Source organism: Phyllobates terribilis, unplaced genomic scaffold, assembly GCF_046119375.1.
Source record: "Phyllobates terribilis strain yellow unplaced genomic scaffold, ASM4611937v1 Scaffold_2708__1_contigs__length_111604, whole genome shotgun sequence".
Classification (NCBI taxonomy): domain Eukaryota; kingdom Metazoa; phylum Chordata; class Amphibia; order Anura; family Dendrobatidae; genus Phyllobates; species Phyllobates terribilis.
Genome location: NW_027365465.1, coordinates 71,561 through 84,858, shown reverse-complemented (window position 1 = coordinate 84,858; position 13,298 = coordinate 71,561). Strand labels below are relative to the sequence as shown.

At 45.0% G+C, this 13,298-nt stretch overlaps 10 non-coding genes across 10 annotated transcripts; all 10 read left to right on the top strand.

The window, feature by feature from the left end:
- Positions 1-1,088: 1,088 nt before the first annotated feature.
- On the top strand, positions 1,089-1,279 carry LOC141246963 (U2 spliceosomal RNA). Its single transcript, XR_012310482.1, has one exon. It is a non-coding gene; the product is annotated as a U2 spliceosomal RNA (small nuclear RNA).
- Positions 1,280-2,394: 1,115 nt separating this feature from the next.
- On the top strand, positions 2,395-2,585 carry LOC141246962 (U2 spliceosomal RNA). The gene has a single exon (XR_012310481.1). It is a non-coding gene; the product is annotated as a U2 spliceosomal RNA (small nuclear RNA).
- A 1,115-nt stretch (positions 2,586-3,700) lies between these two features.
- LOC141246961 (U2 spliceosomal RNA) lies at positions 3,701-3,891 on the top strand. The gene has a single exon (XR_012310480.1). It is a non-coding gene; the product is annotated as a U2 spliceosomal RNA (small nuclear RNA).
- Positions 3,892-5,006: 1,115 nt separating this feature from the next.
- Positions 5,007-5,197, top strand: LOC141246960 (U2 spliceosomal RNA). Its single transcript, XR_012310479.1, has one exon. It is a non-coding gene; the product is annotated as a U2 spliceosomal RNA (small nuclear RNA).
- A 1,115-nt stretch (positions 5,198-6,312) lies between these two features.
- Positions 6,313-6,503, top strand: LOC141246959 (U2 spliceosomal RNA). Its single transcript, XR_012310478.1, has one exon. It is a non-coding gene; the product is annotated as a U2 spliceosomal RNA (small nuclear RNA).
- Positions 6,504-7,618: 1,115 nt separating this feature from the next.
- LOC141246911 (U2 spliceosomal RNA) lies at positions 7,619-7,809 on the top strand. Its single transcript, XR_012310441.1, has one exon. It is a non-coding gene; the product is annotated as a U2 spliceosomal RNA (small nuclear RNA).
- Positions 7,810-8,924: 1,115 nt separating this feature from the next.
- On the top strand, positions 8,925-9,115 carry LOC141246958 (U2 spliceosomal RNA). Its single transcript, XR_012310477.1, has one exon. It is a non-coding gene; the product is annotated as a U2 spliceosomal RNA (small nuclear RNA).
- Positions 9,116-10,230: 1,115 nt separating this feature from the next.
- LOC141246957 (U2 spliceosomal RNA) lies at positions 10,231-10,421 on the top strand. Its single transcript, XR_012310476.1, has one exon. It is a non-coding gene; the product is annotated as a U2 spliceosomal RNA (small nuclear RNA).
- Positions 10,422-11,538: 1,117 nt separating this feature from the next.
- LOC141246955 (U2 spliceosomal RNA) lies at positions 11,539-11,729 on the top strand. Its single transcript, XR_012310474.1, has one exon. It is a non-coding gene; the product is annotated as a U2 spliceosomal RNA (small nuclear RNA).
- Positions 11,730-12,844: 1,115 nt separating this feature from the next.
- Positions 12,845-13,035, top strand: LOC141246954 (U2 spliceosomal RNA). The gene has a single exon (XR_012310473.1). It is a non-coding gene; the product is annotated as a U2 spliceosomal RNA (small nuclear RNA).
- The last annotated feature ends 263 nt before the right edge of the window (positions 13,036-13,298 follow it).

Sequence of the window (13,298 nt, the reverse complement as noted above, 5' to 3'; positions counted from 1 at the left end):
GAATTGAATTCAATGTTTTTTGTTCATTTTGCTTGTTTGTCGGATTTTGGGATGGACTCTTTGGCTCTGCTTTTCTTCTCCTCATTGGATTTTTCATGTTCAAAGTTGCAGAAGCCAGATTACAAGCTCATTTTGGTTCAACTTCAGCAACTGTGCATTGCATTGCCATGTAATGTGATGCAATGCTATCTTTCTAGCTCTCCCTTTCTACTTCCTTTTGGATAAACAGACATATTAGGCAAGCATTTTGGAGCTTTCACCTAAATAACTACAGGTGGTGAGATAAGCTGCACAATATAATTGACCTTTCAGTATATTGTTGCACACACACCATCTATTTAGCAAATGCCCTTGTTATCAACAGCAGCCTTTTAAACTCACCCGAGCTAACAGGTATGTGCGCTGGTTACACTGCTGCGCTTAAAATTTCTTTTTTGGTTTGCTACAATGCCTTTTCTGAAACGTTGTCTCCTTCTGCTGGAACACTGACTTCTTTCATTTAATGCCTGCAGACTATAAAAGAGAACCCAACCCAAAAAGTTTGGTTGATTAGTCTGTGGCATTCTGTTAAACTGTTGCTTATGGCGGTCTCTGTGAGCTTCTCAGCGACATTCAGCCAGCCAGGTATCCTGCCTGCAGTAGATGGAATGTGGCAATGGAACGCTGGCTGCGCGTGTCATAATAGGCTCTGAGCCTTTATATACCTGTGCACAGCAGCAGCCACCTTCAGTCTGCTGCTGGACAGCCAGCAGCAGCAGCAGCAGGAGAGGTATGTAATCAGGAGCCCTCCTGCTAAGGGTAGACAGCTGCTCGTTCCACCCCACCCCCCGCCTTAATTGGTTCTCCTCCCTTCCAACGGTGTTGAGGCGGGTGGGAACAGCAGGGGGTGAAGGTGCTGTGTTTAAAGAGGTGGAGTTATGCAGATCTAAAACGCGTGGATTGCAGCAGCAGCAAGCCGAAAAGTGCAGGCATGTAAGGGATCTAGAGGTTGACAACATGTCTTCTTAACGGGAGTCCAGGAGCTCATCTCCACAAATGGACTTTTTAGGATCCTTGGGTGGCTCCGTAGTTTGAAACCAATTCTGGTTATCGCTTCTCGGCCTTTTGGCTAAGATCAAGTGTAGTATCTGTTCTTATCAGTTTAATATCTGATACGTCCCCTATCTGGGGACCATATATTAAATGGATTTTTAGAACAGGGAGATGGAAAAAGAGCTTGCTCTGTCCACTCCACGCATTGACCTGGTATTGCAGTATCTCCAGGACCGGTGCACCCCTTCTTTAATGCAGTTTCTAAAATCAGAAAGAATTGAATTCAATGTTTTTTGTTCATTTTGCTTGTTTGTCGGATTTTGGGATGGACTCTTTGGCTCTGCTTTTCTTCTCCTCATTGGATTTTTCATGTTCAAAGTTGCAGAAGCCAGATTACAAGCTCATTTTGGTTCAACTTCAGCAACTGTGCATTGCATTGCCATGTAATGTGATGCAATGCTATCTTTCTAGCTCTCCCTTTCTACTTCCTTTTGGATAAACAGACATATTAGGCAAGCATTTTGGAGCTTTCACCTAAATAACTACAGGTGGTGAGATAAGCTGCACAATATAATTGACCTTTCAGTATATTGTTGCACACACACCATCTATTTAGCAAATGCCCTTGTTATCAACAGCAGCCTTTTAAACTCACCCGAGCTAACAGGTATGTGCGCTGGTTACACTGCTGCGCTTAAAATTTCTTTTTTGGTTTGCTACAATGCCTTTTCTGAAACGTTGTCTCCTTCTGCTGGAACACTGACTTCTTTCATTTAATGCCTGCAGACTATAAAAGAGAACCCAACCCAAAAAGTTTGGTTGATTAGTCTGTGGCATTCTGTTAAACTGTTGCTTATGGCGGTCTCTGTGAGCTTCTCAGCGACATTCAGCCAGCCAGGTATCCTGCCTGCAGTAGATGGAATGTGGCAATGGAACGCTGGCTGCGCGTGTCATAATAGGCTCTGAGCCTTTATATACCTGTGCACAGCAGCAGCCACCTTCAGTCTGCTGCTGGACAGCCAGCAGCAGCAGCAGCAGGAGAGGTATGTAATCAGGAGCCCTCCTGCTAAGGGTAGACAGCTGCTCGTTCCACCCCACCCCCCGCCTTAATTGGTTCTCCTCCCTTCCAACGGTGTTGAGGCGGGTGGGAACAGCAGGGGGTGAAGGTGCTGTGTTTAAAGAGGTGGAGTTATGCAGATCTAAAACGCGTGGATTGCAGCAGCAGCAAGCCGAAAAGTGCAGGCATGTAAGGGATCTAGAGGTTGACAACATGTCTTCTTAACGGGAGTCCAGGAGCTCATCTCCACAAATGGACTTTTTAGGATCCTTGGGTGGCTCCGTAGTTTGAAACCAATTCTGGTTATCGCTTCTCGGCCTTTTGGCTAAGATCAAGTGTAGTATCTGTTCTTATCAGTTTAATATCTGATACGTCCCCTATCTGGGGACCATATATTAAATGGATTTTTAGAACAGGGAGATGGAAAAAGAGCTTGCTCTGTCCACTCCACGCATTGACCTGGTATTGCAGTATCTCCAGGACCGGTGCACCCCTTCTTTAATGCAGTTTCTAAAATCAGAAAGAATTGAATTCAATGTTTTTTGTTCATTTTGCTTGTTTGTCGGATTTTGGGATGGACTCTTTGGCTCTGCTTTTCTTCTCCTCATTGGATTTTTCATGTTCAAAGTTGCAGAAGCCAGATTACAAGCTCATTTTGGTTCAACTTCAGCAACTGTGCATTGCATTGCCATGTAATGTGATGCAATGCTATCTTTCTAGCTCTCCCTTTCTACTTCCTTTTGGATAAACAGACATATTAGGCAAGCATTTTGGAGCTTTCACCTAAATAACTACAGGTGGTGAGATAAGCTGCACAATATAATTGACCTTTCAGTATATTGTTGCACACACACCATCTATTTAGCAAATGCCCTTGTTATCAACAGCAGCCTTTTAAACTCACCCGAGCTAACAGGTATGTGCGCTGGTTACACTGCTGCGCTTAAAATTTCTTTTTTGGTTTGCTACAATGCCTTTTCTGAAACGTTGTCTCCTTCTGCTGGAACACTGACTTCTTTCATTTAATGCCTGCAGACTATAAAAGAGAACCCAACCCAAAAAGTTTGGTTGATTAGTCTGTGGCATTCTGTTAAACTGTTGCTTATGGCGGTCTCTGTGAGCTTCTCAGCGACATTCAGCCAGCCAGGTATCCTGCCTGCAGTAGATGGAATGTGGCAATGGAACGCTGGCTGCGCGTGTCATAATAGGCTCTGAGCCTTTATATACCTGTGCACAGCAGCAGCCACCTTCAGTCTGCTGCTGGACAGCCAGCAGCAGCAGCAGCAGGAGAGGTATGTAATCAGGAGCCCTCCTGCTAAGGGTAGACAGCTGCTCGTTCCACCCCACCCCCCGCCTTAATTGGTTCTCCTCCCTTCCAACGGTGTTGAGGCGGGTGGGAACAGCAGGGGGTGAAGGTGCTGTGTTTAAAGAGGTGGAGTTATGCAGATCTAAAACGCGTGGATTGCAGCAGCAGCAAGCCGAAAAGTGCAGGCATGTAAGGGATCTAGAGGTTGACAACATGTCTTCTTAACGGGAGTCCAGGAGCTCATCTCCACAAATGGACTTTTTAGGATCCTTGGGTGGCTCCGTAGTTTGAAACCAATTCTGGTTATCGCTTCTCGGCCTTTTGGCTAAGATCAAGTGTAGTATCTGTTCTTATCAGTTTAATATCTGATACGTCCCCTATCTGGGGACCATATATTAAATGGATTTTTAGAACAGGGAGATGGAAAAAGAGCTTGCTCTGTCCACTCCACGCATTGACCTGGTATTGCAGTATCTCCAGGACCGGTGCACCCCTTCTTTAATGCAGTTTCTAAAATCAGAAAGAATTGAATTCAATGTTTTTTGTTCATTTTGCTTGTTTGTCGGATTTTGGGATGGACTCTTTGGCTCTGCTTTTCTTCTCCTCATTGGATTTTTCATGTTCAAAGTTGCAGAAGCCAGATTACAAGCTCATTTTGGTTCAACTTCAGCAACTGTGCATTGCATTGCCATGTAATGTGATGCAATGCTATCTTTCTAGCTCTCCCTTTCTACTTCCTTTTGGATAAACAGACATATTAGGCAAGCATTTTGGAGCTTTCACCTAAATAACTACAGGTGGTGAGATAAGCTGCACAATATAATTGACCTTTCAGTATATTGTTGCACACACACCATCTATTTAGCAAATGCCCTTGTTATCAACAGCAGCCTTTTAAACTCACCCGAGCTAACAGGTATGTGCGCTGGTTACACTGCTGCGCTTAAAATTTCTTTTTTGGTTTGCTACAATGCCTTTTCTGAAACGTTGTCTCCTTCTGCTGGAACACTGACTTCTTTCATTTAATGCCTGCAGACTATAAAAGAGAACCCAACCCAAAAAGTTTGGTTGATTAGTCTGTGGCATTCTGTTAAACTGTTGCTTATGGCGGTCTCTGTGAGCTTCTCAGCGACATTCAGCCAGCCAGGTATCCTGCCTGCAGTAGATGGAATGTGGCAATGGAACGCTGGCTGCGCGTGTCATAATAGGCTCTGAGCCTTTATATACCTGTGCACAGCAGCAGCCACCTTCAGTCTGCTGCTGGACAGCCAGCAGCAGCAGCAGCAGGAGAGGTATGTAATCAGGAGCCCTCCTGCTAAGGGTAGACAGCTGCTCGTTCCACCCCACCCCCCGCCTTAATTGGTTCTCCTCCCTTCCAACGGTGTTGAGGCGGGTGGGAACAGCAGGGGGTGAAGGTGCTGTGTTTAAAGAGGTGGAGTTATGCAGATCTAAAACGCGTGGATTGCAGCAGCAGCAAGCCGAAAAGTGCAGGCATGTAAGGGATCTAGAGGTTGACAACATGTCTTCTTAACGGGAGTCCAGGAGCTCATCTCCACAAATGGACTTTTTAGGATCCTTGGGTGGCTCCGTAGTTTGAAACCAATTCTGGTTATCGCTTCTCGGCCTTTTGGCTAAGATCAAGTGTAGTATCTGTTCTTATCAGTTTAATATCTGATACGTCCCCTATCTGGGGACCATATATTAAATGGATTTTTAGAACAGGGAGATGGAAAAAGAGCTTGCTCTGTCCACTCCACGCATTGACCTGGTATTGCAGTATCTCCAGGACCGGTGCACCCCTTCTTTAATGCAGTTTCTAAAATCAGAAAGAATTGAATTCAATGTTTTTTGTTCATTTTGCTTGTTTGTCGGATTTTGGGATGGACTCTTTGGCTCTGCTTTTCTTCTCCTCATTGGATTTTTCATGTTCAAAGTTGCAGAAGCCAGATTACAAGCTCATTTTGGTTCAACTTCAGCAACTGTGCATTGCATTGCCATGTAATGTGATGCAATGCTATCTTTCTAGCTCTCCCTTTCTACTTCCTTTTGGATAAACAGACATATTAGGCAAGCATTTTGGAGCTTTCACCTAAATAACTACAGGTGGTGAGATAAGCTGCACAATATAATTGACCTTTCAGTATATTGTTGCACACACACCATCTATTTAGCAAATGCCCTTGTTATCAACAGCAGCCTTTTAAACTCACCCGAGCTAACAGGTATGTGCGCTGGTTACACTGCTGCGCTTAAAATTTCTTTTTTGGTTTGCTACAATGCCTTTTCTGAAACGTTGTCTCCTTCTGCTGGAACACTGACTTCTTTCATTTAATGCCTGCAGACTATAAAAGAGAACCCAACCCAAAAAGTTTGGTTGATTAGTCTGTGGCATTCTGTTAAACTGTTGCTTATGGCGGTCTCTGTGAGCTTCTCAGCGACATTCAGCCAGCCAGGTATCCTGCCTGCAGTAGATGGAATGTGGCAATGGAACGCTGGCTGCGCGTGTCATAATAGGCTCTGAGCCTTTATATACCTGTGCACAGCAGCAGCCACCTTCAGTCTGCTGCTGGACAGCCAGCAGCAGCAGCAGCAGGAGAGGTATGTAATCAGGAGCCCTCCTGCTAAGGGTAGACAGCTGCTCGTTCCACCCCACCCCCCGCCTTAATTGGTTCTCCTCCCTTCCAACGGTGTTGAGGCGGGTGGGAACAGCAGGGGGTGAAGGTGCTGTGTTTAAAGAGGTGGAGTTATGCAGATCTAAAACGCGTGGATTGCAGCAGCAGCAAGCCGAAAAGTGCAGGCATGTAAGGGATCTAGAGGTTGACAACATGTCTTCTTAACGGGAGTCCAGGAGCTCATCTCCACAAATGGACTTTTTAGGATCCTTGGGTGGCTCCGTAGTTTGAAACCAATTCTGGTTATCGCTTCTCGGCCTTTTGGCTAAGATCAAGTGTAGTATCTGTTCTTATCAGTTTAATATCTGATACGTCCCCTATCTGGGGACCATATATTAAATGGATTTTTAGAACAGGGAGATGGAAAAAGAGCTTGCTCTGTCCACTCCACGCATTGACCTGGTATTGCAGTATCTCCAGGACCGGTGCACCCCTTCTTTAATGCAGTTTCTAAAATCAGAAAGAATTGAATTCAATGTTTTTTGTTCATTTTGCTTGTTTGTCGGATTTTGGGATGGACTCTTTGGCTCTGCTTTTCTTCTCCTCATTGGATTTTTCATGTTCAAAGTTGCAGAAGCCAGATTACAAGCTCATTTTGGTTCAACTTCAGCAACTGTGCATTGCATTGCCATGTAATGTGATGCAATGCTATCTTTCTAGCTCTCCCTTTCTACTTCCTTTTGGATAAACAGACATATTAGGCAAGCATTTTGGAGCTTTCACCTAAATAACTACAGGTGGTGAGATAAGCTGCACAATATAATTGACCTTTCAGTATATTGTTGCACACACACCATCTATTTAGCAAATGCCCTTGTTATCAACAGCAGCCTTTTAAACTCACCCGAGCTAACAGGTATGTGCGCTGGTTACACTGCTGCGCTTAAAATTTCTTTTTTGGTTTGCTACAATGCCTTTTCTGAAACGTTGTCTCCTTCTGCTGGAACACTGACTTCTTTCATTTAATGCCTGCAGACTATAAAAGAGAACCCAACCCAAAAAGTTTGGTTGATTAGTCTGTGGCATTCTGTTAAACTGTTGCTTATGGCGGTCTCTGTGAGCTTCTCAGCGACATTCAGCCAGCCAGGTATCCTGCCTGCAGTAGATGGAATGTGGCAATGGAACGCTGGCTGCGCGTGTCATAATAGGCTCTGAGCCTTTATATACCTGTGCACAGCAGCAGCCACCTTCAGTCTGCTGCTGGACAGCCAGCAGCAGCAGCAGCAGGAGAGGTATGTAATCAGGAGCCCTCCTGCTAAGGGTAGACAGCTGCTCGTTCCACCCCACCCCCCGCCTTAATTGGTTCTCCTCCCTTCCAACGGTGTTGAGGCGGGTGGGAACAGCAGGGGGTGAAGGTGCTGTGTTTAAAGAGGTGGAGTTATGCAGATCTAAAACGCGTGGATTGCAGCAGCAGCAAGCCGAAAAGTGCAGGCATGTAAGGGATCTAGAGGTTGACAACATGTCTTCTTAACGGGAGTCCAGGAGCTCATCTCCACAAATGGACTTTTTAGGATCCTTGGGTGGCTCCGTAGTTTGAAACCAATTCTGGTTATCGCTTCTCGGCCTTTTGGCTAAGATCAAGTGTAGTATCTGTTCTTATGAGTTTAATATCTGATACGTCCCCTATCTGGGGACCATATATTAAATGGATTTTTAGAACAGGGAGATGGAAAAAGAGCTTGCTCTGTCCACTCCACGCATTGACCTGGTATTGCAGTATCTCCAGGACCGGTGCACCCCTTCTTTAATGCAGTTTCTAAAATCAGAAAGAATTGAATTCAATGTTTTTTGTTCATTTTGCTTGTTTGTCGGATTTTGGGATGGACTCTTTGGCTCTGCTTTTCTTCTCCTCATTGGATTTTTCATGTTCAAAGTTGCAGAAGCCAGATTACAAGCTCATTTTGGTTCAACTTCAGCAACTGTGCATTGCATTGCCATGTAATGTGATGCAATGCTATCTTTCTAGCTCTCCCTTTCTACTTCCTTTTGGATAAACAGACATATTAGGCAAGCATTTTGGAGCTTTCACCTAAATAACTACAGGTGGTGAGATAAGCTGCACAATATAATTGACCTTTCAGTATATTGTTGCACACACACCATCTATTTAGCAAATGCCCTTGTTATCAACAGCAGCCTTTTAAACTCACCCGAGCTAACAGGTATGTGCGCTGGTTACACTGCTGCGCTTAAAATTTCTTTTTTGGTTTGCTACAATGCCTTTTCTGAAACGTTGTCTCCTTCTGCTGGAACACTGACTTCTTTCATTTAATGCCTGCAGACTATAAAAGAGAACCCAACCCAAAAAGTTTGGTTGATTAGTCTGTGGCATTCTGTTAAACTGTTGCTTATGGCGGTCTCTGTGAGCTTCTCAGCGACATTCAGCCAGCCAGGTATCCTGCCTGCAGTAGATGGAATGTGGCAATGGAACGCTGGCTGCGCGTGTCATAATAGGCTCTGAGCCTTTATATACCTGTGCACAGCAGCAGCCACCTTCAGTCTGCTGCTGGACAGCCAGCAGCAGCAGCAGCAGGAGAGGTATGTAATCAGGAGCCCTCCTGCTAAGGGTAGACAGCTGCTCGTTCCACCCCACCCCCCGCCTTAATTGGTTCTCCTCCCTTCCAACGGTGTTGAGGCGGGTGGGAACAGCAGGGGGTGAAGGTGCTGTGTTTAAAGAGGTGGAGTTATGCAGATCTAAAACGCGTGGATTGCAGCAGCAGCAAGCCGAAAAGTGCAGGCATGTAAGGGATCTAGAGGTTGACAACATGTCTTCTTAACGGGAGTCCAGGAGCTCATCTCCACAAATGGACTTTTTAGGATCCTTGGGTGGCTCCGTAGTTTGAAACCAATTCTGGTTATCGCTTCTCGGCCTTTTGGCTAAGATCAAGTGTAGTATCTGTTCTTATCAGTTTAATATCTGATACGTCCCCTATCTGGGGACCATATATTAAATGGATTTTTAGAACAGGGAGATGGAAAAAGAGCTTGCTCTGTCCACTCCACGCATTGACCTGGTATTGCAGTATCTCCAGGACCGGTGCACCCCTTCTTTAATGCAGTTTCTAAAATCAGAAAGAATTGAATTCAATGTTTTTTGTTCATTTTGCTTGTTTGTCGGATTTTGGGATGGACTCTTTGGCTCTGCTTTTCTTCTCCTCATTGGATTTTTCATGTTCAAAGTTGCAGAAGCCAGATTACAAGCTCATTTTGGTTCAACTTCAGCAACTGTGCATTGCATTGCCATGTAATGTGATGCAATGCTATCTTTCTAGCTCTCCCTTTCTACTTCCTTTTGGATAAACAGACATATTAGGCAAGCATTTTGGAGCTTTCACCTAAATAACTACAGGTGGTGAGATAAGCTGCACAATATAATTGACCTTTCAGTATATTGTTGCACACACACCATCTATTTAGCAAATGCCCTTGTTATCAACAGCAGCCTTTTAAACTCACCCGAGCTAACAGGTATGTGCGCTGGTTACACTGCTGCGCTTAAAATTTCTTTTTTGGTTTGCTACAATGCCTTTTCTGAAACGTTGTCTCCTTCTGCTGGAACACTGACTTCTTTCATTTAATGCCTGCAGACTATAAAAGAGAACCCAACCCAAAAAGTTTGGTTGATTAGTCTGTGGCATTCTGTTAAACTGTTGCTTATGGCGGTCTCTGTGAGCTTCTCAGCGACATTCAGCCAGCCAGGTATCCTGCCTGCAGTAGATGGAATGTGGCAATGGAACGCTGGCTGCGCGTGTCATAATAGGCTCTGAGCCTTTATATACCTGTGCACAGCAGCAGCCACCTTCAGTCTGCTGCTGGACAGCCAGCAGCAGCAGCAGCAGGAGAGGTATGTAATCAGGAGCCCTCCTGCTAAGGGTAGACAGCTGCTCGTTCCACCCCACCCCCCGCCTTAATTGGTTCTCCTCCCTTCCAACGGTGTTGAGGCGGGTGGGAACAGCAGGGGGTGAAGGTGCTGTGTTTAAAGAGGTGGAGTTATGCAGATCTAAAACGCGTGGATTGCAGCAGCAGCAAGCCGAAAAGTGCAGGCATGTAAGGGATCTAGAGGTTGACAACATGTCTTCTTAACGGGAGTCCAGGAGCTCATCTCCACAAATGGACTTTTTAGGATGCTTGGGTGGCTCCGTAGTTTGAAACCAATTCTGGTTATCGCTTCTCGGCCTTTTGGCTAAGATCAAGTGTAGTATCTGTTCTTATCAGTTTAATATCTGATACGTCCCCTATCTGGGGACCATATATTAAATGGATTTTTAGAACAGGGAGATGGAAAAAGAGCTTGCTCTGTCCACTCCACGCATTGACCTGGTATTGCAGTATCTCCAGGACCGGTGCACCCCTTCTTTAATGCAGTTTCTAAAATCAGAAAGAATTGAATTCAATGTTTTTTGTTCATTTTGCTTGTTTGTCGGATTTTGGGATGGACTCTTTGGCTCTGCTTTTCTTCTCCTCATTGGATTTTTCATGTTCAAAGTTGCAGAAGCCAGATTACAAGCTCATTTTGGTTCAACTTCAGCAACTGTGCATTGCATTGCCATGTAATGTGATGCAATGCTATCTTTCTAGCTCTCCCTTTCTACTTCCTTTTGGATAAACAGACATATTAGGCAAGCATTTTGGAGCTTTCACCTAAATAACTACAGGTGGTGAGATAAGCTGCACAATATAATTGACCTTTCAGTATATTGTTGCGCACACACACCATCTATTTAGCAAATGCCCTTGTTATCAACAGCAGCCTTTTAAACTCACCCGAGCTAACAGGTATGTGCGCTGGTTACACTGCTGCGCTTAAAATTTCTTTTTTGGTTTGCTACAATGCCTTTTCTGAAACGTTGTCTCCTTCTGCTGGAACACTGACTTCTTTCATTTAATGCCTGCAGACTATAAAAGAGAACCCAACCCAAAAAGTTTGGTTGATTAGTCTGTGGCATTCTGTTAAACTGTTGCTTATGGCGGTCTCTGTGAGCTTCTCAGCGACATTCAGCCAGCCAGGTATCCTGCCTGCAGTAGATGGAATGTGGCAATGGAACGCTGGCTGCGCGTGTCATAATAGGCTCTGAGCCTTTATATACCTGTGCACAGCAGCAGCCACCTTCAGTCTGCTGCTGGACAGCCAGCAGCAGCAGCAGCAGGAGAGGTATGTAATCAGGAGCCCTCCTGCTAAGGGTAGACAGCTGCTCGTTCCACCCCACCCCCCGCCTTAATTGGTTCTCCTCCCTTCCAACGGTGTTGAGGCGGGTGGGAACAGCAGGGGGTGAAGGTGCTGTGTTTAAAGAGGTGGAGTTATGCAGATCTAAAACGCGTGGATTGCAGCAGCAGCAAGCCGAAAAGTGCAGGCATGTAAGGGATCTAGAGGTTGACAACATGTCTTCTTAACGGGAGTCCAGGAGCTCATCTCCACAAATGGACTTTTTAGGATCCTTGGGTGGCTCCGTAGTTTGAAACCAATTCTGGTTATCGCTTCTCGGCCTTTTGGCTAAGATCAAGTGTAGTATCTGTTCTTATCAGTTTAATATCTGATACGTCCCCTATCTGGGGACCATATATTAAATGGATTTTTAGAACAGGGAGATGGAAAAAGAGCTTGCTCTGTCCACTCCACGCATTGACCTGGTATTGCAGTATCTCCAGGACCGGTGCACCCCTTCTTTAATGCAGTTTCTAAAATCAGAAAGAATTGAATTCAATGTTTTTTGTTCATTTTGCTTGTTTGTCGGATTTTGGGATGGACTCTTTGGCTCTGCTTTTCTTCTCCTCATTGGATTTTTCATGTTCAAAGTTGCAGAAGCCAGATTACAAGCTCATTTTGGTTCAACTTCAGCAACTGTGCATTGCATTGCCATGTAATGTGATGCAATGCTATCTTTCTAGCTCTCCCTTTCTACTTCCTTTTGGATAAACAGACATATTAGGCAAGCATTTTGGAGCTTTCACCTAAATAACTACAGGTGGTGAGATAAGCTGCACAATATAATTGACCTTTCAGTATATTGTTGCACACACACCATCTATTTAGCAAATGCCCTTGTTATCAACAGCAGCCTTTTAAACTCACCCGAGCTAACAGGTATGTGCGCTGGTTACACTGCTGCGCTTAAAATTTCTTTTTTGGTTTGCTACAATGCCTTTTCTGAAACGTTGTCTCCTTCTGCTGGAACACTGACTTCTTTCATTTAATGCCTGCAGACTATAAAAGAGAACCCAACCCAAAAAGTTTGGTTGATTAGTCTGTGGCATTCTGTTAAACTGTTGCTTATGGCGGTCTCTGTGAGCTTCTCAGCGACATTCAGCCAGCCAGGTATCCTGCCTGCAGTAGATGGAATGTGGCAATGGAACGCTGGCTGCGCGTGTCATAATAGGCTCTGAGCCTTTATATACCTGTGCACAGCAGCAGCCACCTTCAGTCTGCTGCTGGACAGCCAGCAGCAGCAGCAGCAGGAGAGGTATGTAATCAGGAGCCCTCCTGCTAAGGGTAGACAGCTGCTCGTTCCACCCCACCCCCCGCCTTAATTGGTTCTCCTCCCTTCCAACGGTGTTGAGGCGGGTGGGAACAGCAGGGGGTGAAGGTGCTGTGTTTAAAGAGGAGAAGTTATGCAGATCTAAAACGCGTGGATTGCAGCAGCAGCAAGCCGAAAAGTGCAGGCATGTAAGGGATCTAGAGGTTGACAACATGTCTTCTTAACGGGAGTCCAGGAGCTCATCTCCACAAATGGACTTTTTAGGATCCTTGGGTGGCTCCGTAGTTTGAAACCAATTCTGGTTATCGCTTCTCGGCCTTTTGGCTAAGATCAAGTGTAGTATCTGTTCTTATCAGTTTAATATCTGATACGTCCCCTATCTGGGGACCATATATTAAATGGATTTTTAGAACAGGGAGATGGAAAAAGAGCTTGCTCTGTCCACTCCACGCATTGACCTGGTATTGCAGTATCTCCAGGACCGGTGCACCCCTTCTTTAATGCAGTTTCTAAAATCAGAAAGAATTGAATTCAATGTTTTTTGTTCATTTTGCTTGTTTGTCGGATTTTGGGATGGACTCTTTGGCTCTGCTTTTCTTCTCCTCATTGGATTTTTCATGTTCAAAGTTGCAGAAGCCAGATTACAAGCTCATTTTGGTTCAACTTCAGCAACTGTGCATTGCATTGCCATGTAATGTGATGCAATGCTATCTTTCTAGCTCTCCCTTTCTACTTCCTTTTGGATAAACAGACATATT